General features: G+C 36.1%; 1 pseudogene; it reads right to left on the bottom strand.

Annotated features, from left to right (window-relative positions):
* The window catches only part of LOC144374629 (neuronal acetylcholine receptor subunit alpha-7-like), a 107014-nt pseudogene extending 84377 nt beyond the window's left edge, over window positions 1-22637 (bottom strand).
* Between the last annotated feature and the right edge of the window lie 66 nt (window positions 22638-22703).

Here is a 22703-nt window from a genome sequence, read left to right as displayed (position 1 = left end):
CACACTTTTGCCTGGGGTTTCTCATATTATCTTGTGCCTGAAATTCATAGAGAAATTATCAAGGGTCATGGAGGCCACAACACTAAGATACAGATGCCAACCAAATGACAATGTCAGCATCCAGAAAGAAAAATAACTACAATGAAACAAAACAAATTAAATACAAAAAGAAAAAAAATCAGTAATTCAAGGGCAAATAAAATCTCATTGTCACCTATCTAAATAGGTTAACTACTTCATAATTTTTAAATAAAATGAACAGCTAAACATAAAATACCCTGAAAACAAAAACACACAAAGAGGATTGGGTTGAAATCCCCAAATGTCCTCGACCTAGACAAGCTGTTCATAATAATGAAACAACATCCCATGTGATCATTGAAGACACATAAGTGAGGCTGTTTGAAAACTTTCAAGTTATGTATACATAGATGATGCATTTAACAGCTCTTTTCAAATACAGACAGTGACATAGACTCTCAATGTCATACAACCAAAGCTACCTACTTATAGGAGTGACAGGCCTGAATCCCCCATACACCCTGGCTCCACACTCACAGCCCTTTCCAATGTACCTAGTAGATTCAATAAGCAAATCAAAAGGAGACTTGCTTTCCCTCCAAAAGAGCAGTATTTCTGAAATAAGTGGTATCCTCCCAGTCCAGACAAAAGTACAGGGTGTATCTCATCTAGAGCATTTCCCCTGACAGTAAGTTTGAAGCATTTTAATAGTACTTCTTTCTAATTCAATGTGCTTTTCAAGTGATATCTAGAATACCCAGGAAGCCAGGGAAAGCTGCCTTTGTGCTAATACATCAATGACCAGCTGCTCCTCACTGGAACAAAACGCCACTGGAAGGAAACATTTCCTGTCATGAATATTGCTTTCCACTTTGTACTTTAATCCACTGCCCATAATTTTCCCTGTCAGAAACAATGAAGGTGCCATCTGTATGCTGCCATTTTAATACTTGCCTGATGGTTATTATCAAAAGATTGTCCTGGATCACTATCACTGTGTTAAACTGTTACATTCACAGAACAGGATGGAGAATCCTATAGAAACTTCCTTCAGCTGTGTGACATTCAGCCCTTGGGTACAGAAGCCTCAATTCAATGCCTCTTGTTCCTGTAGTCATCAGTTGGTATATGCTATTCCCAAGCCTCACTGCTGAGAGAAAAGTACCTGCTGCAATTTCTACTTATTCTGGAGTTGTAAAATACAACACCACGAACATGAAGAACAGGAAAGTCTCAAAGCCAGATATGAAAAGATCTTCCTGCTTGAAATATCCCAGACTACCTGAAATTTACCTAACTGCTTTCAACTATCTATAGGATATACCCCTAAAAATAAAACAGATATGTAAGTCAACTTTCCATTACTGTAACAAAATACCTGAGATAGTCCACTTAAAAGAAGAAATGTTTATTTTAACTCACAGTTTCCAAGGTTTCAGTTCATGGTTGATTGACCCAGTCAACTTGGACCTACAGCAGCACAGAACATATAGTGAAAATCTACTTACTTCATAGTGGCTGGGAAGCAAAGAGAAAGGAAAGATCTCTCTTCAAGACTTGCCCCCAAAGACCTAAGTTTCTTCCACTACATCCCACTTCTTAAAGGTTTACCATCTCCCACCAGTGCCATGTATGGAGGACCAAGCCCTCAAAATAAAGGCTTTTAGGGGACATTTCTGATACAAATTATAACAAACATAAACACCTGAATATTTGCAAATATCAGGATCCTATGAACTTTTTATCCATTTTAATCAACGTATTTATTATTCTGTAAATTTCAAACAAGAAATTTTATTGATCTTTAATATACAGATATTTTAGGCAAATGTAAAATATTGATTCAGCCACAAATTTGCTGAGTAACTACATTTAATAAAAATGTAGAATACTTTTTGTAATAAATATAAAACTTTTATAAAGAAATCCTAGTGTTGCTTTAAAATAGTGTTTTCAAAGCTTTTAACTAATTGATTTTTAAATCCCAAATATGTTTTACTTTATAAGGTATAAAGTTAAGGTTGTCCAAGATTACATACCCAAAACTGCATTACCTATTTAAATACCATCTTTAAAATCAGTTTAGCTAGGTTTTGGTGTGCTAGGTCACTTTGCAAACATTTAGTTTGATTTTCCTTCAGAGGCAGATTATAAGATCAAACAAAAAAAACCATCTCCATTTCATTCATGAGCCACCACCTTTCATTATCAGACCCTGCTTTGAGGGACACATTGTCATGCCTAATAAACAAATTTTTAAATAAGAGACCATTGACTAGAGGCTGTCCCCATACTGTTACTTCTTATGTAACAAATAGCAACCTAACAAACCCAAGCAACCATAGTGAAATCTAATTTGGAAGTATAATGAACAGCAAAGTTTCACCCAATGATAACCAGTCAGGTTTCAGTCAATCACAGGTAACCAACTGATAAGACCATGCCCACATAGGCAAATGCCCACCTGTAGCAAATCAGATGATTTCTATACTTCTGCATTCCACCTATAAAACCTTCCTGATTTTTCTACTTCTGCATTTGGCTTATAAAATCTTGCTACTGGGTGAAACTCTCTGAACCTCTTCTAGCATTCAGTCCTGCCTGATTCATGAATGCTTCTTTGCTCCAATAAACTTCAGTAAATTTTCTTTTAACAAAATCCCCTCTAAAAATAAGAATATCCCTGAAGAATATCCATGCTTAAAGCACTTTAATCTTAGGAGTCTAGATTTTTTTGATATTTTAATAAATCAAGAAATAGAAATATAAGAAGAGTATTAAAATAGTCATAATAACAAGAAATAGAGGCTGTAAAAACTAGCTGTCTTATGAAGATATACAGCAATGGGAAATCCTAGGACAGGGTCCAAGGCTTCTCATAAATCCTTCTTTACTGTTAGCTCTGTAAATAATTATGTCATTTCAACATTTCTAAATATTAAAAACTACCTCAGCTAATATATTTTCTCCATAGTGGATAATATGATGTATAAATGTGATTTAGTTTGACAATCATTCATTCATCACACTAGTAACCCTTTAGTCTTGAAAAATAAAAGGAATTCATTGGTCAAGATTTCTCTAAAGCTACTTAAATATACTTTAAACCACACAAAAATTCAGTTCTAGATGCAATACAGATATAAATAAGAACAATAAAAATACAATAACAAAAACCTTATTAAGAATGTATAGAATTAGGCTGGGAGTAAAACTCTGCAGGAAAAGATATGTTTAGTGTATCTGAATCCCTGGGTTCAATCTCCAGCACAGACAAAAAAAGAAAAATATCTTAATGAATGTGAGGAAAAAAAAATACTTTTAAAACATGGCATCATGTGCAGTGAACATATAAGAAAGGATTTCTAAGTTGGGCCATGCTAAAGAATTTCTGCTTATCAGAAGACATCATATTCTACAAGTATACTATACTTCCATTAAAAGTTTTCAAAAGAAAACAGAAAGAACATTTTTAAAAGTAAACCAACAAGCCAAAGAGTCCCAAAGAGTCTCAAAGGATATTTGCAAAGTAAGTAACTGATTAGTATGGTTTGACTATTTATCCCTTCCAAAATTTACTTTTTCATTTCCTTTATGATGGTATTAGGTGGTGGGACCTTAAAGAGGTGGAAGTTATGAGGGCTCCACCCTCATGAATGGACTAATGCCATAATTGCAGGAGTAAGTAGTAGGTCTACCCTCTCTTGCTCTCTCTTCTTGCTCCTATGCCATGTGATGCCTCCCACCATGTTATGACACTGACAGAAGACCCTAGCTAGATACTGGCACCTTGATATTTGACTTTCCAGCCTTAATAAAGATAAAAAGAAACACCTAGTCTCAAGTATTCTGTTACAGCTGCACAAAATAAGCAACATGTTCAAAATAGAAAAACTCCTACAAATAAGTAAAAAAGAGGATATACAAGAGATATGAATAAACACTTCTTGAAAGTAAATATTCAAATGCAAAACTAAAAAATGAAAATGTCCTCAACTTTATTAGTAATCAGAGAGCCACTACTTAAAATCACAAGGAAATATCACTCCATCAGAAGGGTAAATTTATGTTTTTTCTATGTTTGCAGTACTGTGGATCAAACTCGGGACACTGAGCATGTTAGGTAAGCAAGCTCTACACTATAGAGTTATATCCAGTGCTCCAGAATGACAATTTAAAAGACTGAAAATACCAAGTTTCAGGGAGCATGAGCAGCAACAAAAACCTTCAAATACTATTGGTAGAAATGTTAACTGATATAACCATTTGGCATCATCTGGAAAAGTTAAAATCATGAACCTATGACCTACCACTACTAACTACAGACCAGACAGAAATGCAAACCCTTTGTATAGAAAGACTGACATCTGAATTAAGGACAGTGTTGTTGAGGAGTTTTGCCCTTTAATGTGTGGGAATTGAGGCTAAGTGGGTAGTGTCAGAGCTAAATTGGATTATAAGGCACCCACTTGGTGTCAGAATTGTTGACAGAAGGCAAAAGTGAAAATAAGCACCAGTTTGACAGCTGTAGGATAGGCCTAGGAAACAACAAATCTAGTTTCTAACAGAACAAAATGTATCAAGAGTCTCTAATAATGATAAAGATAGGAATCCACATGTGTCTTAACATAAGGAAAGAGATTTATATTTCTACTGAAGAGTCAGGATAAAACAGGGATTATATGAGAGAGTCAACAACTGGAAAAGGTAGTATTAACTCTAATGAAAACAAATATATCATAATTTACTCCATGGCTCAGATGTGAAGTGATTGCAAAGATTTTCATATCAATACTACAGATTAATTTAACAAAACCCGATTATGTAGTTTCACTGTGGGAAGGTGGGAAGACAGGGAGATAATTATTTGACAACTGTGTGGCAGTGGAAGTGGGGAGAAAATGAAGAATTAAATCCTCACTTTCGGCAATGATAAGTCCTTAGATGTTGAACATAGCTTACACCAAAAAGTGGCAATATGAGCATTTCATTTAGAGATGTGGATGTAAATTTCAAAGAAACATCTGAAAGAATATTTGTGGCAGTGTTCTGCATACTAGCGAAAAATCTAGAAACAACCTAAATATCCATAGATAAAATAAGAAAACTTATTATCATCTTACAACAAAAATAAATAAAGTAGAGCTACAGGCAACAACTTGGGGACTCACAAAAATAAATTGAACAAAAGCAGCCAGATTCAAAAGATTACATATTGTATGCTTGTATATAAAGTTCTAGAAAAGGGGGCTGGGATGTAGCTCAGTGATAGGGCCAATGCTTAGCATTTGCAAGACTCCAGTTTTGACCACAAGCACCGCAATAGATAGATAGATAGATAGATAGATAGATAGATAGATAGATCTCTGAATGAGGGAAAAGCTGTGTAGGTGGTGTTACCTTAGGTGGGCTTCCTTTTTGTCAACTTACTGAGTTGTTTTTGATATGGTGCATTTGCTCATATCTATTATACACAAAGTTTTAAATTGGTTAAGGAATAATTTCCAAAATTAAAGCTTGTGTCTCTCCCTGAGCTGGCTGGTGAGTTAAAGTTTACTTCAAGTGACAATAAAATGTTTTCATAGAAAACATAACAAACTAATGTTTTCTAATTAGTGATTTCAATTGCAAATTTTATCAATTTGAATTTAATGAAATATATTCTGGCAATCAGTGAACAGTCAGTCTTAGCCTAATTTGTTTAATCAAAATTTCCAAACATAATTTATTCTATATGTTAGCTTCTTAAAACATATTAGAAACTCATAATAAATTTCTAAAACTTGAAACCAACTTGAAAGCCACTCCAATGCTTGCCTTCTCTATATATACTAAAGCAAACTGGTTTTCCTTCCTCTAAAGTAGACTTTTTGACTCAAGACAGGAATCTTTTTTTTAAAATTTTATTGATGGTCTATCATATTGTTAAACAGACAATCATGCAAAGCAGACTCTTGTTATAACATCATTAAACTAGAGAGTACTTTATCTTGGCAAACCCTTTCTACTCCAGCTACAGAATATACTAAACCAATATTTTTCCTACACACACAAAAAATTTCTGGGTGCTTATGGTAAAAAGATCTCAGAAACCTTGTCCTAGGGCCAGGGACGTAGTTCAGTGGCAGAGGCTTTTCCATCATGCTCAAAGCTCTGGGTTTAATGCCTGGGACTGAAAACAAACAACAAAAAAAATCCTAGTCCTCATAGCTGTGCTGTGGCCCTAATCCCCAATATAATACGCATTTGGTTGCTTCACCTTGATAATCTTAACCTTTTGGATATCAGTTGGCCTATAAACTAAGATAGGAATCTTTACAATTTGCTTTCAGTGATCCAAGAGTAAATTTCCCACACTGAGGATCTCTTACTTGTGGAATTCATTAACAATGACAATGGCAATTTCCTTCCCTCTTCCCTCTGCCACCAACAGTTAAGACTCATCAGCTCCTGCACCAGCAATGGACTCAGAACAGGTGGTCAGGCCTCTTATCCAGGCCTCTTCCTCTGCTGATTTTTATAGAATTATACCAGATTTTACATAACTTCCAACTGGATCTCATATTAGTTTCAGTTGATTATTTCATCTTGCCAGGAGCTGTGACCTGAGGCTACTATATAGCTTCCAATTTGGTATCTTGGAATATGAATAACTGTATTATGTGATGCTTTATTCTACTAAAAATGATATTTAGCAGTGAAAGTAAAGGGTAACAGGTAAGGATAATATGGACACATGTACACTATTTTGTGATACTTTGGAATCATTTTTGCCACAGTCATTTATAGTTGATGTTGACTGTGAGGAAATCACTGAAATGAAGAGCATGTGACTTGCTATTAGAAGATACCAAATGAGCGCTGGGATATAGCTCAGTGATAGAGCATACTTAGCATTCATGAGGCCCTAGGTTCAATCCCTAGCACCAAAATAAATTAAATAAATAAAATGAAAAAAGGATTCCAAATAACTTTCTTTTTTGTAAAACACTACCTAATCCTGATTTTTAAAATAAACCAATAAGAGAGCAGAGATTTTCAATGGCATCCTTCCATAACAAGACTATTTCTCTTTCTTTAACAGCATGTCAGGAATGAACCAGGAGCTCTGAGAGAAGTGAATTCTTTGGGGGAAAACCTTCAGAGGTAGACTTCAAGGGTATCATTTACAACAAAGTCTCCTTTAGTAAAACTGCCCATAATTCTCAGCCTGTAACAGTAAAAAAAAAAATGTAGATTTATGTTCTTAGAGCCAAAAGCAGTATTGACAGGGATAAAACTCTACTGCAATAAATATGGATCAATTACAAAGGAGCACTGTAAACAAGTTTTAATTTAGAATTTCAATTCTGCTATCAGCAAGAATAACAATGTTATCAGCAATGTTAAGGAGGTAGTGTTAACCAAACCTTGAATGAGAACAATTAGGAAAGTTGGAAGAAATGCAAAACTCGTGTGTGTGAAGGCACCAGAAAACTCACAGGCAGTAAGGAATTGTAGAGAAGCTCCCGAAGCAAAGGAATACCCTGAGAGAACAACAGGATGTAGGTTACTCTTGCAGAACCATATGGTGATTCTTTTAAAAATTCCTAAGAGGTTAAAAATGAGGAGACCTAGATTCAAGAGCAAGGAAGACAAAATAAGAGTTCAGGAGTTACTGAAGATGAAAAAAAAATTCTAGTAAACTCTGGGTTTACACCCTAGAATGTAGATACAAGAACCAACTTCGCAAAGACTGAAGCCTGGCTTCTTATTTTTTTAATTCCTACATGGATTGAGGTAATCTGTTACTACTGGCGCTCATAGGCTGGCTTTTGATCAGAAGCAAATATAAAACAGGAGTAAGAGTATTTTCAATACCCTCAGATTATCCCTGCAATTTTTCATATGCATTATTTGAAATGAACTACAAAACCATCAGTCTAAGAAGGAACATGTGAAAATGCCATGTGACTGAAAAATAAGAGGAAAAATCAAAAATAGAAACAGAAGCATAAAATATCACAAGGATGGAGTCATCAGATATAAAATTATTCTTATTGATGTATTTGAGAAATTTTAGGACAAACTTGAGATCTATATAAATTCTAAAAGTAAAAAATACAGTATCTGAAACTTTAAAACCAATTGTATTCCCTGTATTTCATATTCTTTTCCATAATTTCTGGAACTAACAACAAATAGTTAGAAATAAATTATCTCATTGTATCTATCAGTCAACAGAAAATAGTCTGAAGCCCAGAAAGAAAATAACAAAAATTATAGAAAAGAATATGAAATATAGGGACTACAATGTTTTTGTTTGTTTGTTTGTTTGTTTGCTTTTTTTTTAATCGTCACACTATTAACATTTTGGGGCCCAGACAATTTTTTTTTTGCCTTGGGGGGACTGTCCTATGCATTTTAGGATACTTAAAAGCATTCCTTTCCTGGACTCTTCCCAATAAATATCATTACCACCTTCTTCTCCAGTTAGACAACCAAAAAATGTCTGAAGACACTGAAAAATATCCCCTCAGGGACTATACTGTTTCTAGGTGAGAAACACTGGGATAAAGTGACAAACTATGACCAATTCATGACTGCAATCCCAAAGGATAAAAGCAGAATGAAACAGAATCCATACTTAAAGTAAATAATTGGTGACAATTTTCCAAAACTTATGAAAAAAAAAACAAGTAATAGACTCAAGAAGTATTATGAATCCCAAGTAGGAAAAAAAATGCCCTATGTACAGCATAGTAAGACTGTTAGAAACCAAAGATCAAAAGTAAAATTTAAAAGCAGACCAAAAAAAAAAAAAAAAACAAGAGTAACCCTGAGGGAACAAAAACAAGACGTACAGCTGATCCCTAGAAAGTCAATGGAAGTCAGAAAACAATGGGGTGGTACCTCAAAGTGCTGAAAGGAATCACTGTCAACCCAGAGTCTATCTCTAAATTATTAAAAATGATAGCAGCAACATTAAAAAAAAGATAGCAGTATAAATATATTTTGAAAAAAAGCAAATAAAGAGAGATCTTGCTACTCCCAGGCCCACACAAAAGAAAACACTAAAGGGTAGAAGGAAAAAGATCTCAGATGAAAGTTAGAAGATGTAGGAAGGGGGCTGGGGATGTGGCTCAAGCAGTAATGTGCTCGCCTGACATGCATGGGCCACTGGGTTCCATCCTCAGCACCACATATAAATAAAAAAATAAAGATGTTGTATCCACTGAAAACTGATTAATAAATATTAAAAAATATTCTCTCTCTCTCTCTCTCTCTCTCTCTCTCTCTCTAAAGAAAGATATAGGAAGGGACAAAAGTAGCCAAAATTTAAAAGTTTGGGTAAATATAAAAGGATATGCTAATGTATAAAATAGTTATAATCTGTATTACAGAGTTTAAAAACAGATACAAATAAAATATATGACAATAACTGCACAAAAGTTAGAATTATGGGGTTGGAATGGAAATGGAAATGAAGTGATCTTAAGTCCTCATATTATACAGAAACAGTTATAATTTAGTGTTTCATTATTCATGGATTCCTGCTATAATCTCTAAGCCACTACAAGAAGAATGTATGACTCACAAGCTAGAAGAAGGTAAAACTGGAATCACATCAAATGAGTAGTTCATGCAGAAGAATGTAATAAAGGAGAAAAAATGAATGGAGAAGAGACAGGGCAAAAGCAAATACTAAAGGATAGATTTAAACCTAACGATATCAGTAATCACATTAAAGATCGCCAAAGACAAAGATGATCAAACTAAAGCTTTAAAAAAAATCCATCTATTCGAATGTTCTCTCTGATATGTGGATCTTGACACACAATAATGGGGGAACAGCAGTTCATTGGATTAGACAAAGGTGAACAAAGGGAAGGGAAGGGGATGGGAAGAGGAAAAACAGTAGGATGAATCAGACGTTAACTTTCCTAAGTACATATATGAATTCAATACCAGTGAAACTTCATATCATGTGCAACCACAAGAATGGGAAGTTATACTCCGTGTATGTATAATTTGTCAAAGTACACTCTACTATCATGTTTATCTAAAAAGAACAAATAAGCAATTTTTTAAAAAAGAAAAATACATCTTTGCACTGCTAACAAGTAAACAATGAAACGATCCTAGATGATTTCTAAATTTAAAAAGGAACAGATATTGAACAGAAAGTGATGGTGGAAGTTATACAATAATGGGGAAAAAACACAATTTGATTTTAAAACTTGCAGTTGTTTACAACTTGGCCTATTTGCATCACTTTAAAATTAATGCCTGTTAATATTGATTAAGGCACCATACATGGTTTCTCACCATTTTAATTTTTAAATATTTCTCTACACATCCATAAACATGAAGAAAAGATAGCACAGCTGCACCAGAACGCCTTGGGCAAGGGTGATCTGGATGATCCACACACCCATTCTTTTTTTTAGTTTACTTTGGTTCATGATATAAAACATATACTTCTTTTGTAAATTTTAAGAAATGTTACTTTTCATAACATTATTAGGTCAGGTTTCTAGTTATGCATGTAATGAGCTAGGAGGCTACCACTGTGTCCTAACAAGAAGTAAAAGCTGAACAGACTAAAAAAAAAAAATCAATAGCTCTTCTTAGACCCCAAAAGGGGATTGCTGGGGAAACAGACAGGTGATTACAGAGAGCCACTGTTCACAACAGAGACTCAGAGCAAAAACCACTGTGGAAATCAGTGGGAGGCAGGAAATCTTTCTGGTAATTAATGAATTGCTAAAGGTCCAATTCAGTCAACACTGAGAGTTAAAAACTGCAGAGAGACTTAGTCATAGAGGGGCCCCATGATATTGTAGGATTTACCTCCAGGACCCTGACTAGGTTTCCTCCAGTAAAGATCAAAGAAAAATCCCCCTTGTGTCCTTCGCAGGGAAGGGCCAAATGAGCCATTTTGAAATACACCAGACCACTCTGCTCTAAACAAAGCCTGCTCTGAGGAAGAATAAATTCATGTCTCTAAACTATTGATTTCTTGACAAAGCCTAACTTGCCTGAGGAAAGGAAAATACCAACTGAAGTCTGTATTAGCCACCATGTCCGAAGATGGAGAAAATTACTGAGAAACACTTGTGAGTGTCATAGTCCAGAGGCTTAGGCAAACCACTGAGACCTGATTAACCTCAGGACATGGAGCACTTCCCCTTCTCCCATACCTCATACCTATTGGGAAAGGTCTTTGGAATTTCTTCACCTAGTACATCATGTCTGGCTATTAAGACAATATTACAAGATACACTGAAGGACAACAGATACAATTTGAGGAGACAGAGGAAGCATCAGAAACAGATACGACAGGAATTTTGGAATGATCAGACCAGGAATTTAAAACAATTCTGATGAATATACTAAAGGCTGTAGTGGATAAAGTAGAAAGCATGCAAGAATATATGGGTGATGGGAATTCTAAAAAGGAACCAAAAAATAATACTAGAAATCACAAACATGGTATCAGAAATGTAGAATGCCTTTCATGGGCTTATAATGTGCTAGACATATGTGAGGAAAGAAATCTCTTAGCTTCAGGATATATCAATAGAAATTCTGAAAACTAAAACAAAAAGAGAACAAATACAGTAAGAAAAAAAAGGAACAGAATGTCCAAGGACTGTAGGACAAGAAAACAAATCATGTATACATAATGGAAGTACCAGAAACAGAAAGGAACAGAATACTTGAAACAACAATGACCCTCAATTCCCCCAAGTTCTTGTCAATCACCAAACCATAGACAATAACTGCAGGGAAGATGTGAAGTAGGATAAACTGCCAATCAAATAAAAAGTATACATCTACATGTATGATTTTCAAACTAGAGAAAATAAAAAAATAGAGACAAAATTCTGGAAGAAGCAAGAAGGAAAAAAGACCTTATCTATAGAGAAGAAGAAAAAAAAAAAGATGATTACATTCAACTTCTCAGAAACTCCGGCAAGCAAGAAGATGGGAGTGGATATTTAAAATGTTGAGAGAAAAAGCAACAACAACAAAACCAGCCAAACTGGATTTCTGTACCCTGAGAAATTATCCTTCAAAAGTGAAGAAGAGGGCTGAGGTTGTAGCTCAGTGGTAGAGCATTTGCCTAGCATGTGTGAGGCACTGGGTTCGATCCTCAGCACCACATATAAATAAATGAATAAAATAAAGGTCTATATATATAAAAAATATTTTTTTAAAAAAAAGTGAAGAAGAGCTGGGTACCTATATTCCCAGTGACTCTGGAATCTGAGGCTAGAAGATTACAAATTGGAGGCCACCCTGGACCACTTAGCAAGATTCTGCCTATAAATAAATAAATAAATGGAGATATAGCTCAGTGATAAAGTATCCCTGGTTGCAATCCCCCAACAAACAAACAAACATAAAATAAATACATTTATAAACAAACAAAGGTGAACCCATACAAACAAAAGTTGGGGAAATTTGTTGCCAGATATCCTTCATTTCAGAAAATCTTAAAAGAAGTTCTTTAAAGAGAAATAAAATGAGTAGATTTGAGGTCAGAAACTCAAATTTACAAAAAGGAAGATTGCAAAAAAATGTATAAGATACATATATTTGTTTTTCTTATTCTTACATTGGTTAGCAATCATGTATTTGTTTATGTATCAGGACTATTTTGTTACTATAATGTAATCACACTATCTCTGAAGTGGTAACAATGCAATAAATGGAGAAAAACATATCATGCCAACAACTAACAAAAGAGCAGAACTTGGGTTAGCTGAATGCATATTGCAAACTCTAGGGAAATCACTGAAAAAGTGAAAAACAGAACTAAAAAAAGTATAACTGATATACCAAAAAAGAAAAGGGAATCATGTAGAACGCTCATATCCAGCCCAAAAAGGCAGAAGACTGGAAGAACAGGAATAAAGGTTAAGGACAACAAAGAGAAAACAGTAAAAAATGTGGTAGATAATAAGCCAACGGTATTAATAATTAACTTGGAATTTCAATGATCTAAATGCACCAATTAAAAGACATAAATCATGGAAGTGGACCAAAAAGAACAAGACCCAAATTTACATTGTCTACAAAGCCCCACATTAAATACAAAGTCACATTCAGATTAATTAATGAAGGAAAGCATATCTTGCCAACACTAATTTAAGAACACTATACTGATTTCAGATATAGAGGCCTTCAAAGGGTCATTACAAAGGGACCTAATTTTCTAAAAAAAAGTCAAAATCCTTAACATGTATGTATCTAACAAGAGGATGTAAAATTATATGAGGCAAAAACTAATAATTTCAGGGAGAAATAGATGAATCTACTATCATAGTTGGAGATTCCAATACAAGTTTACTAAAAATGGACAGATGCAGCAGGCAGAAAATCATTAAGAACACAGCTGAATTCAACATCATTAAACAACTGGCTATAATCAATATCTATAGACCATTTCATCAAATAGCAGAACTGCATTTTTTAAGATCACACGGTCCATTCAACAAGACAGAACACATTCTAGGCCATAAAGCATTGTTTAACAACTTAAAAGAATAGTGATCATACAGCGTATACTCTAAGTTTTCAATAAACTAGAAATCAATAACTCAAAGATAGCTGGAAATTCCAAGACATATAGAGATCAAAACTTCTGAACACACAGGTCAAAGAAAAAAATCTCAAGAATTAATATTGTGAACTAACTGAAATAAAGACATAACTTATCAAAATTTGTGAGAACTAGTAGAAACAGTGCTTAGAGGAAATTTTAGAACACGGAATGAACATCTCAGGAAAGAAAAATCTAAAATCTAAGTTTCTACCTTAGTGGGAAAGACCACAAATCTGAACTAAACAGAAGAAATATTTATAACTGAAATCTATGAAATGGAAAACAGAAAATCAATAGGGAAAATGAACTGAAATAAAACCTGATTCTTTGAAGCCACACTAACCAAAAACTAGAGAGGATATACATTACCAATATTAGAACTGGAAAAAAAAGTACAACACTATAGATCCAATGGATATTAAAATAATACATAAAAATACTATGAACAACTCTATGTTCACGAACTTGAAAACCTACATGAAATTCATAATTCTTTGAAAGACATAATGTGTCAAAGTTCACACACATAAAAATAGGCAATCTGGGCAGACCTATATTTATGAAATAAATTGAATCGATAATTAATAATATTCCAAAAAGGAAAGCATCAGACCCAAATGGGTTCCCTGGCAAATTCTACTAATCATTTAAAGGTAGAAAATATAACAATTCTCTACAATCTCTTTCAAATGGCAGAAACAGAGAGACTACATATTAAATCATTCTATGAGGCCAGTATTACCCTAATGACAAAATCAGAGACACTATAAGAAATGAGGACTACATGCTCATGAACAGATATAAAAATCCTCAACAAAATTATGAGCAAACTGAATCCAACAATGAATAAATATAATTATACACCATAGCCAAAGGGATTTATTCCAGATATGCAAGGCTCACTCAACATTCAAATAGTAATGTTATCCATCCCATGAACCAGCTAAAAAAGAGAAATCATATAATCATATCAACTGATGCAGAAAAATAGATGCATTTCACAAAATAAACATTGATTAACAGAAACAACCAAAAAATCAGTAAAGTAAAAATATAGGAGAACATCCTCAACTTGATAAAGAAAATATACAAAAATCCTACAACTAGATACACATTTAATGGTAAGAAATTCAAACTTTTCCACTAAGATCAAGAACAAGGCAAGAATGTGCCCTCTGATCACTTCTTTTCAATATCATACTGGAATTACAGCTAATGCAATAAGACAAAAAGGAAATAAATATACACAAATTGGGGGGGATAAAATTGCATTATTGCCAATGTCATAATTGTCGGTGTAGAAAATCTGAAAGAATTAACAAATTAAAAACTCTCCTGGAGCTAATAAGCCATTACATCATGTTGGTGGACACAAGGTTAATATGCAAAATCTAATCACTTTCCTATGTACCAGCAATGAACAAAAGAACTTGAAATTTAAAACATAATTTAAGCCTGCCAAAAGTAGACATCTGGGTTTAAATCTTTAAAAATTATGTACAAAAGTCTGTATCAGAAAAACTGCAAAATTCTGGTGGAAGATATAAAAGAACTAAATAAATGGAGAATAAATTTATTTTCACAAACTCAATATTGTCAAGATGTCAGTTCTTCCCATCTTGTGCTATATAGATTACACTGTAATCCCAACCAAAATTCCACTGATATTTTGTAGATACTGAGAAATTGATTCTTAAGCTTATATGAACAAGCAAAAGACCCAGAACAGTTCAATACAATATTGAAGGAGAACAAATTTGAAGGAATAATATATCCAACTTTGTATTTACTAGAAAACCACAATGGCCTTGACAGCATAGTGTTGGTGAAAGACAAATAGATCAATGGAACAGAATAAAGAACCCAAAATAGACCCATGTAAAAATATTCAACTGATAGGCTTTTAAACAAATGATACAGCAGCTACCATCTATGTGTACACACACACACACACACACACACACACACAAAAGAATGAATGAATGAGTCAAATGGCACAGACCTTCACAAAATACATCTCAAAATTTATCAGATTGAAATGTAGAATGCAAAACTATACATGTCCTGGGATATAACACGGGAGAAATACCTAGTTGACTTTGGGTATGGTGATGACATTTTATCCACAACACCAAAGGTATGATCCATTAAAGAACAGTCAATAAGATGGACTTCATCAAAATTAAAAAAAAAAAAAACTTCTGCTAAGTGAAAAATATTGTCAAGAGAATGAGAAGACAAGACAAACACTGGAAGAAAATATTTGCAAAAGACACATCTGGTAAAGGAATGTTATTCAAATATATATATTTCTCATAAAATTTAATAAGAAATAAACACGATGACTCAAAACTGGGCCAAAAATCTGAATGGATAGAGATACAGATGGCATATAAACCTAAAGATGTTCCACACCATATGTCATAGGGGAAACACAAAGTAAAATAACAATGAGATATCACTACATTCCTATGGGAATGGACAAAATCTAGAACAGTGACAATACCAAATACTCCCGAGGATGGGGAGCAATAGGAACTCTCATTTATTGTTGATGGAACTACAAAATGGTACAGCTACTTTGGAATACAGTCGGACAGTTTATCATAAAAGTAAATATACTCTTACTATTCATTCCAGTCATTATCCTTCTTGATATTTACCCAAAGGATTTGAAAACTTAAATCTACATAAAAACATGAATACAGGCGTTTATAACAGCTTCATTAATAATTTGTTAATAATTTCCAATTTTTTGAAGCAAATAAAGTGCCTTTCACTATATGAAAGGATAAACTATGATATATCCATAATATAATATTATTCAGTGCTAAAAAGAAATAAGCTATCAAGTCATAGAAAATGGAGAATTTAAAATGCATATTGATGATGAAAAAGGCTATTTGAAAAGGCTACAAAGAGTATGAATTCAGATGTGTGAAATCCTGGGAAAGGCAAAATTATGCAGATAGTAAAAAGGTACTCAGCAGCTGCCAGAGGTTGGAGTAGAGTATAGAGATGTAAAGGCATAGCACAGAGGGTTTTTAGAGCAGCAAAAGTACTCTTCTGTACAACACTATGGTGGTGGAAATTTACCATTCTATCTTTGTCCAAGTCCATAAATATGCATATCACCATCAGTGAAACCCCAATGTGAGCTCTAAACTTTGTGTGATAATGACAGGTCAGTATAGGTTCACTGAATGTAACAAGTGTACCACTGGTGGGGGATGTTGATAAAGAAGGCTAGGCATGTGTGGGCATGGAGGTATATGAGAAACCTCTGTACCATCCTCTTAAATTTGCTATAAACCCAGAACTTCTAGGGGAAAAAAAGTGTGGACAAATAACTTTACTGGGATAATTTCCAGATTTTCCTTAGGCATTTGTTCTCAGAATGTGTTCTATAAGTGTAATCTTTATAAATAATATGGGATAATATTTAGAGTTGTAGCATTTTTAAATAGTAGTGAGTAAATGCAAAATCATAAATCTGATGAGTCTGAGCACAGGGCCACCAAGGGGAGTTCAGAGGAACCACAAGGATACTGGGATACTGGGATACCTAGGATACTGGGCTCCACAACTTTGTTGCCTTCTGCATTTAGGTAAACTCTAAATGTTTAATCACTACTGTCCTGTGATTAAAACTTCCAAAAAGTGGACCTGCAATCCAAAATCTATAAAAATTTCAAAAATCATTTGTGCATAATTATGTGTTTTATATTTGTGCCTAATTATATATTGATTCATATTATTAATCTTAAACAACCTTGCCTTCTGGACATGATTTCATAACTATGCACATTTATTTTATGCAAATCAGCTCTTACAAAGGTCTTTAGATGTATGTGTCCAGGTGACTGACCAAATGGCAAGAATAAAGGAGAAATATTATGAAAATTGTTGGCAGTTTAGAATCTTCCATTTGCATCAATTCAAAATGATTTCTTATGTACTATCTCATTCCCATCCCAGTGACAAGCCCATGAGGTTAATAAATTAATAATCATCATAAGTCAGAGTATGCATTTAGGAATAATTGAGGTACTTTCACTTAACAAATGTTTCCCTTTCTCCACATTCCCACAGTATCATTTTAGGTTTGACCTTGCCGTTGTTGTTTCAGTTTGTCTCCAAAAGTTCAAGTGTTGGAACTTTAATTCCTCAGTGCACCATTATTAGGAGGTGAGGGCTAGTGAGAGGTGGTTGAGTCATGGAGACAGAGCACTCATGAGTGGATTAATGCCTTTCTTTGGATATTCTGTATGCTTTCTTTGGATACATTCTCATGAGACTGATTAGTAACCCCAAGAACAGGTTGTTCTAAAAAAGGTCACCTTTGGTATTTTGCCTCTTCTGTGTCTATTTGCCCTTCTGCTTTCTGCCACAGATTAAAGCAATACAAGGCTCTCATCAGAAACTGAGCAAATGCCAGCACCATATCCTTTGACTACCCAGCCTCCAAATTCAAGAACCTCTTATAAAAGTACCCAGTCTCAGTATTTCAATTTAGCAACAGAAAACAGACTAAAAAAGACCCATCCTCATCTCTGACATACATTCCTCCCTTCTCTCCAACCTATCCCACACACAATGTTCTAGTATCATCTAAACACAGATCTGATTACTTCCCTCCCCTACTCAGGAATTCACCTTCCCACTCTCTACCTAGTGCTTTATCAATTCCTTTGAAGACTCTTGTTTTGTCCTCAAAACATATTCACTTTTTTACTGTAATCAATAGTTTACACTTGTTACATTTAATAAAAAATGTCATGGTTTAGATTGTTTTCATTTCTAGGAAAACATGCTACAGCAAGCTGGTCTTTCAGCTTCATGAAATGCTTGGCATGCCACTTCCTCCTGTTCTCTTAGGTACCCAGACTAGAGCCCAGGGTGAACTCTGCAGAAGCATTCAAGACATCTCACACATTAACACTTCTACCAAAGAAAAATCATAACTTCCATCTTGCTAGGTGTTTTCTCTAACACAAAATAAAAGGATCAGTAAAGCTGTCAGTAACCAGGTCAATACTGTATCTCTCTTTTAGAACTTCTCAAAACTCAGCACCACATAAAAATAAATAAATAAATAAAAGTATCATGTCCAACTACAATAAATAAATAAATAAGACCACCCAGGAATCAGGAGCCCACCTTGTTGAAATGTGTGCCTCCTTCACTGCATTTTTCCTCTCTCTGTTCTCATTACCTGGAAAGCCATTCCTACTTTCTCCAACTGGCAAACTCCACTCACTTTTAGAAAGCCAATCACTTCCTTTTTGAAACCATTTTCAGCCACTATAGTTGGAAATAATTGTTTTCCTTATGCAGATCTGCAGCACTCGGTATATTTATGTTAGATTTCATCAATATAGTAAGCTTGGATTTACTTTTTTAGTATCCCAAGCCAGATAATGAGATCACTGAAAACAGAAATTATTCCTTGCTCATCTGTAAATTATCAGAATCTAGCAAAGTTCATATTATTAGCCCAATAAATTTGTAGAATAAATTGACAAAAGAGTAAATGATCTTTAATGAAAATAAAATATGTAAAAACATATGCCATTTCCCTAGCTCTCTAAGAATTCCTTGCCGACAAAAAGTAGAACAATAATATGGCAGGGCGGGGGGAAATGACTATGGTCTAGAACAGCCCAGTCAGATGGGTAAATGACCCCTAGAGTTGAATTTGTAACAAGAATCCTTATCAGCCAAGATTTTGCCACATAGATCCCTTATGAGGACCATAGTGTCTCTGTCCAGGGTGCTGAGATTTCAGCTGGAAAAACCTGACTTTGTTTCTTAACAAGGAAAAGCCAAGCAGAACTAGAATACAAATGATTGCATATTTCCTTGTCTCATTTGGAGACTTCTTTCTCATCCAGGATGTTAGGACAATCATATTCAATTTGTTACAGTTCAGTCAGTTTAAGTAGATTGTGCTGACTTTGTTCCACAAAATAAGTTACCCAGTCCAAAGGAGGCTGCAGATTTAGAAAGAAGGACCTGTGAGTTAGATGTGGGTTTTCCTCACTACCCTTTCTCGAATCACTATGTGACCTTAGGCAGACTACCACACCTTTCTAGGCATGGACTTCTTGCCCTGTAAGTATTCTGTGATTAAGATAGAGCAAATCTTCAGTGAATCATAAGTGTGTGTCAAGAACTTTCACTTTTTTAATCCTCTCAAAATCCTGTGAAGTGGATATTATTATTCTCATTTTACACATGAGAAAACAGGGCTTATAAAGCTAAAGTAGTTTTCTTAAGGCCACTCCACAGCATTGCCTGGTTGGGAAGTTCAATCCATTCACAGCTAGATCCACAGCCAAGGTGACTTTAAGACTTTCTCTGATTGCCCCTTGCATGACCTCTGGCTGCTGATGGTCATCTTCACATGTTTTTATAACACTGGAATGGTCAGGGTACACAGTGATTATGATTTTTTTATTTTAACTTTTTTAAAAACATGACAATTTTTAGAATTTTTCTCATCATTAATGCTAACTATGCTTTCACTTCTTCTAAGGTGAAATGCCTCATATTAATCACATTCCTCAAAGAGTCTCTTACAGAGGCAGGGATACCCAGGATATAAAAGCTTACAGCTTCTCTGTGAGTGAGCAGTCTCCCATAGCCTTAGAAGGCCTGCTTCACTTGCTTACACATGTTCCTAAGCAAAGTAGCTGCTACACCATCACATCCTATCCAGATAGCATGAAGACAACCCCATAAAAGGCTGCTGTGGAACATACAGTGAGGTAGCCTGACCAGAGCAGATCCTGAGCAAGTAGGGAAAGGGAGACTGACTTCCCTTTCTCACCCTATCATGTACCATTTGTGGAGTATATTAGCTCAGCTGCCTGGCCCTTCCTCAAGTCATTTTTCTATGGAAATGACTACAGAATGTGCACAAGTGTGGGGTCTCTTAAAGTTATCTCCACATTCTTAAACTACTCACAATAACCCATTAATTGCTAAAATATCCATTCTATTTACAGGAAAGTCAAGACTCAGGAGACTCAAGAAATTTACCTAAAATCAACAACCCAGAGATCAACAAAGCCCAAAGGCACCAAAATCCCAAGAACAAATCCTGAGCTCCTTAAAGTAACACAGGAGCTGTTCTATAAAGCAAGTACATCTTACAAATGCCCTGGAGTCTCTATGCCTCTTCCACCCCAAATCCTCTGCACCTCCATTGCCCTGTGACCTAGAACAACTTTTTCAGTTTGTTTCCCTAACTTGATATCCCTATCCTCTCTCCTTCTCTGTAGCCTGTGCTCCATAAACAGCAACTAACTCATAAACCAGTAATCCAGGTGACAGTAGCTATCTTCCCCTAAATCTCTCAAGATAACTTTTCCACATCATCACACATACATTCAATATCTAAAACAGGATTCTTCCTATAGGAAGAAGTACACATTTGACACACATGTAATATCAGAAGGAAGTCATTTGTCACTGCAATTTTAACTAGATTAAATGACAAATACGTATCAGCATGGCCATGTGGGTAACTATTTGCAGGATTATGAAATGTCACTATCATCTTATGCCACTCTTCCTGAAACCTTCTGGTGGCTTTTAGCACTTTCTAGCTGGAGTTGTGGCTAACTTGCACACCTCTTTCTTATGGTATCATTCCCTCTCCATGAATATCATTATTCCTTTGCCCCACCCTACCCTAATCCAGGCACTCCAGAACAGAATTCAATGCCTTATGTGGACCAGACATGCAAACCTATTCATAATGAATCAAACATTTTGCAAAAGTATCAGTACTGTATGAAGGATATACCAATGCATATTGAATATTCAAAGCAGTCTAGAGGAAAAATTAAGAGAACAGTGCACAGATTTGCCAAGTGAAATGGGTACTGGTAAGGCTGCAAAGCAAGAAGAGTTCAATAAGAGCTGGAAGCAGCTGCCTGAAGGGACAGACAAGTGAATCTCTGGTGTGGAGCCTTGAGTTCTCCGAGGAACACTGCCAGAGGAAGATTCACCAGAAAGGTAAAAAAAAAAATCTCCATTACTCAAATGGGAGGGGAGTCCAAACATCCACAGCTCGCCCTAGGACAAACCTACATGCTAGTAGCAGCAGAAAAGCCTAGAACTGATTAAATTGACACTGAATGAGACCATTCGCACACTGTTCTTGCTACTGATTCCTAACATGGAATACTTTCGCCCTGAGTTTCTAAGCTGAGGGAAAGGTGAGACCCAAGTTCTCATGCACAGGTAGCCTGGGCGATGAAAAAAAGCTTCACCTGGTCCCTCCACAACAGGCAGGGAGACCAAGGCAGCCCGTGGCAAACTGAAGTCGCGGTCAGATTGCTGGCCGCCTCGTTCGGGACCAGCTAGGAAGTCCGGGCCAAGCTACACTGCTTGGCAGTCCCTGTGCTGCCACAGCCCCTAGGAGTTGGCGACAGGGAGATGGCATCCCTGCAGCCGGCGCTGGGACTCACCACGTCCATGATCTGCAGAAGGCTTAGAGAGAAGTAGACTGTGAGCGGCTGGGAGTCGTTGGCTACGGGCCTCTCCAACGGGTTGTAGTTCTTGACCAGCTCCTTGTAGAGCTTCCTCTGGAACTCGCCTTGCAGGGACACTTACGAAGAAAAGAGCACCGGCAAGCTGCTCAGGAAAGGCCCGGGGAGAGATCCCCACGCCCCCCTCTTCCTTTTCCCTCCTGCACCCCTGCTCGCGTCCCCCGCCGCTCAACCATGCAGCCCAGAACTGCAGCCCCGGCAGCGCCCTGCTGCCCCTCTCTGGCGGGGATACCCAACCTGGCCCCCGAGCGGAGCGCAAAGAGCCGCCCGGGATCCCGCGGAAGAGTGGAGGACAAGAAGACGTGTCGGCTTTACCTTGCAGGAGCGACGCGACCAGCGCCAGCCAGACACCTCCCCGGGTGCCGCGCATGTTGGTTCCCAGAGCTGCCGCGAGCCGGCGCGCCGCCGTCTCGGCTGTCAGCCCGGGCCTGCGCCTGAGGCCGCGGAGCCACCTCTCCCGCTTGGCTCGCACGCCTTTAAAGAGCCGAGCGCGCCCCCGCCTCGCCCGCCCCCGCGCGCCTCTCCAC

This window comes from Ictidomys tridecemlineatus, unplaced genomic scaffold, assembly GCF_052094955.1.
Source record: "Ictidomys tridecemlineatus isolate mIctTri1 unplaced genomic scaffold, mIctTri1.hap1 Scaffold_78, whole genome shotgun sequence".
Classification (NCBI taxonomy): domain Eukaryota; kingdom Metazoa; phylum Chordata; class Mammalia; order Rodentia; family Sciuridae; genus Ictidomys; species Ictidomys tridecemlineatus.
This window is presented reverse-complemented; position numbering and strand designations above follow the sequence as displayed.